This window comes from Chrysochloris asiatica, unplaced genomic scaffold (assembly GCF_000296735.1).
Source record: "Chrysochloris asiatica unplaced genomic scaffold, ChrAsi1.0 scaffold00195, whole genome shotgun sequence".
Taxonomy (NCBI): domain Eukaryota; kingdom Metazoa; phylum Chordata; class Mammalia; order Afrosoricida; family Chrysochloridae; genus Chrysochloris; species Chrysochloris asiatica.
The window spans coordinates 5,999,172-6,003,407 of record NW_006408713.1 but is presented as its reverse complement, the minus strand read 5'-3'; the positions used below and the strand labels follow the sequence as shown (position 1 = coordinate 6,003,407).

Here is a 4,236-nt window from a genome sequence, read left to right as displayed (position 1 = left end):
AAAAAAAAAAAAAAAAGTCTATATGGTTACTTTGCAATAGAAAATAATATTTTGAATATATAACAATCATAATACCAACTTAGCTTCAATATTATGCAAATCCTCTGCTCCTAGTCACCTGTCCCTCCTCCTTTATATCGCTGACACCGATTTTATTTTTATGTATTCTATGCCCATTAACACATTTATAAATTTCATTGTATGCATTTGCCTTTTAAAGCACATACAGAAAATAGAGAAGTCATGTACCAAATCAAAAGCAAAATATCAATAATTGGCTTTTATTTTTACCCATAAAGTTACCTTTATGAGTCTTTATTTTTTTCTTATGACTTTTAGTTACTGTCTAGCGTCTTTTTGTTTCAGCGTGAAGAACTCCCTTTAGCATTTTTATAGGGCATTTGTAGGGCAAATCTACTGGTTGTGAATACCTTCTTTATTAGTTTATCTGGTAAGTTTTCATCTTCATAGTTTTGCAGAATATAGAATTCTTGATTAAGTTATCCACTTTTCCAAGACTTTAACTATGTCATCCCATGGCTTCTGGGAAGATAACAACTATTAATTTTATTGAGGCTCCTTTGCATGTGACAAGTCACTCTCTCTTGCTGCGTTCAAAATTCTCTGTCTTTGGATTTTGACAATTTAACCATGAAGTGTCTCTGTGTGGATCTCTTTGGGTTTATTTTGTTGGGAGTTTATTGATCTCCTTGGGTGTATATGTTTGTCTTCATCAGCTTTGGGACATTGGAGACCATTATTTTTTCAACTATTTTTCCTGCTCCTTTCCCTGGTCTCCTTCTGGGATCCCAGATGTGTCTGTCTGTTGGCAGGTTTAACGATGTTCTGTAGGTCACTCTGAACCTTTCTCTGTGTGTTTGTTCTTTCTGCTCCTCAGACTAAGTAGTTTCAGTTATCCGCAATTTAGCTGCCTATTCACATCTGTTGTTGAACCTCTCTTGTGAGGTTTTCATTTCAATTATTGCATTTTCAGCCATAGAATTTCTGTTTGGATCTTTCTTTCTTTTTTGTGTGTGTGTGGTTTTTTTTTTTTTGAATAATTCCAATCTCCATATACTAATATTCTCATTTAATTTGAACATTAATTTCCTGATTTCCTTTCATACTTTGTTATGGCCACTTTAGCTCATTGATCATATTTAAGACAGTTGATTTAGTGTCCATGACTATAATTCCACTATCTAAATTTTCTCAGGAGTGACTTCTATCAAATTCTTTCTATCTTCCTGGGAATAGGTGTTTCTTTCCTGTTTCTTAGTATGTTTGTCACACCTATTTGTCAGTTTGCCTGGCAGTGGTGGCTCCGCATAGTGTTAGGATGCTGGAAGCTATGCCACCTTTCTCTCAAATACCAGCAGGGTCTGTTTCAGCAAAGTCTGTCTGTTTCAAAGGCTAAGAAGAAAAGTCTGATATCCACTCCCAAAAAGTATTCAATGAAAACCTACTTTGTATTCACAGTCATCAGAAGAGACAGTTGCTGGGGAAGATGCCATGTTTGGTAAAATACACAGCTATAAAGGATCTCTGGTAGCATAGTTAGTGGTTACGAGTTGGACTGCTAACCTCAAGGTCAACAATTCAAAACTTCCAGCAGGAGAAAGATGAGGCTTTCTGCTCCCATAAACATGCACAGCCTCAGAAACCCTATGCTGGGTTGCTATGAGTCAGAAACAACTGCATACCACCACCACCGAGGGTGTGGTGTGAACTGCAAACCACAAGGACGGAAATTCAAACCCACCAGCTGCTCCTTGGAAATCCTATACAGGGTCGCTGTGAATTGGAACTGACTGGATGGCACTTAACAACAACAACAAAGGTGTGGTGGACCCTTAGTAAAATGGTTAGGCAATATTGCCACTCAAATAACTCCAACATGTAGACAATTGAGCTAACAAGGGACCAGACAGTATTTTGTTTGATGGCACTAAGACTTGCAAAAAACCTCTTGAAAGTTTTCAAGAGAAAAGATGTCAGTTTGAGGACTAAGGTACGCTTGACCCAAGCTATGGTATCTTTGGTAGCCTCACATTCCTGTGAAAGTTAGACATTGACTACGGAAGACCATGGAAGAATTGATGCATTTGAGTTATCATGTTGGAGAATAATACTGAATGTACCATTGTTGTTGTTGTTGTTAAGTGCCATCAAATTGGTTCCGACCCATAGCGACCCTGTACAGGGTTTCCGAGGCTGTAAATCTTTACGGGAGCAGAAAGCCTCATCTTTCTCCCGTGGAGCAGCTGGTAGTTTCGAACTGCTGACCTTAAAGTTCGCAGTCCAATTCGTAACCACTACGCTACCAGAGCTCGCACTACCAGAAAAACAAACAAATTCATGTTGGAAGAAGTGCAGCCAGAGTGCTCCATGGAGACCAGGATGGCCAGACTTCGTTTCTCATTTGTTGTTGTTGTTGTTGTTGTTGTTATGTGCCGTGGAGTTGGTTCTGACTCATAGCCACCCTGGATAGGGTTTCCGAGGCTGTAAATCTTTATGGAAGCAGAAAGCCTCATCTTTCTCCCATGGAACAGCTGGTAGTTTTGAACTGCTGACCATGAAATTAGCAGCCCTTCGTAACCACTATAGTACCAGAGCTCCTTCTTTCTCATACTTCTGACATATTGTCAGGAGGGACCAGTCACTAGAGAAGGAAGGACATCATGCTTGCTAAAGTAGAAAGTTAGAGAAAAAGAGGAAGATAGCAATGAGATGTATTGGCACAGTGGTAGCAGAAATGGACTGAGGCGTAGCAAAAATTGTGAAGTTGGCTCAGGACTGGGCAGTGTTTCGTTCTGTTGTGCCTAGGGTAGTTGTGAGTCAGAACTGACTCAATGGTTTCCAAGAGTCAGTCAGTAGGAGAGCAGCTAACAATGTTCTGTAAACTTTTTTGTTGATTGAGAACTGGACATGATTATGCTGTGGCAATTAATGAAATTTAAGTCTTCCATCCATTAGGTATTCCTGGTTTTCACTTAGTAAGGATTGGAGCCATGTGTTTGTGACTTTTCCAGTGCATGTAATTTTGCACTGTGTGTATTCCTTGTAGTGCGTGGTCACTGAAGTTTCTGTTCCCTCTTCTTTGTGTCAGGTAGTAGTAATCTGACACAGGTTTTCTTAAACGTCTGCCTCTCAATAGAGTCTGCCTCTCAATAGACGGAAGGAGAGAGGAGAAAAAAACAGCACTGTGTCTTTAAATTCTCCACGGAAGGAGAAGCCTTCAGCTAGTGGGAATGAAATCTGAAATCATAGGCTGGCCGCCTTCTGTGCTGCCTCCAGGGACCCAAAGTGGCCATCAGCAATCAAAACACACAATCCCAATTTTTTGGAGGTCCAGGTCCTTATTGGCCACCGTGGGACCAGCAGGACACCCCAGGAACAAAAGCCCTGTCCCTCTGACCCGCCTACCCCCAGAATGGGGGTTGGGCTGGTAACTGCTACCCTACCGGAAAGGGGAAAGTTATTGAAATTTACCAGCCTCTTCTCCTCTCGAGGACTTCTTCCCTGGAAGTTCAGGGGGTCAGCTGGGCTCCAGTGTTCCTAAATAACTGGTTCAACCAGTTGGGCCTGTTCAGTCAGTTCTTGTTTCCGTGGAGAGACAGTCCTGGAGCATCCTCAGAGGGGGGCTGCAGAGCCCACGGAGAAGCAGCAGTGTGGAAGGAGGGGTCAGCAGCCCTAGGGCCACAACCCAGCCTGGAGGAGTGGGGGAAAGGGGCCAGCTCCCAGAAACCCTTCACCTTGGCCTTGCCTCCCCACAGGCCTGGAGGAGGAATGGACTGATGGGTGGGCTTTTCTTCCCTGGGACCTCCTGTACCCCAAGTTTCAGCACCTGCCCCTTCCAGTCCAGCTGGGATCCCCTTTCTCTAGGACCCTGCCACAAGGGCTTTGAGAAAGATGAGAAGGGAGAACTGGAACTTCTGTTGGGGCTTTTCACTATGGTGGCAGAGGAGCCCACGAGGACCAAGAAGGGGGTCTCGGGGCTCAGGCCCTGGAGGCAGCCAGGGGAAGGGGTGGCCATGAAGCTTCGACCCTGGGTCCTCGGGTCTTCGGCGAGGTTTAACGATGTTCTGTAGGTCACTCTGAACCTTTCTCTGTGTGTTTGTTCTTTCTGCTCCTCAGACTGAGTAGTTTCAGTTATCCGCAATTTAGCTGCCTATTCACATCTGTTGTTGAACCTCTCTTGTGAGGTTTTCATTTCAATTATTGCATTTTCAGCCA

At 43.2% G+C, this 4,236-nt stretch overlaps 1 protein-coding gene across 1 annotated transcript in view; it reads right to left on the bottom strand.

The window, feature by feature from the left end:
- Positions 1-4,236, bottom strand: part of LOC102833080 (probable palmitoyltransferase ZDHHC11-like) — a 49,608-nt gene that overhangs the window by 40,140 nt on the left and 5,232 nt on the right. The gene's annotated exons all lie outside the window — the stretch shown is intronic.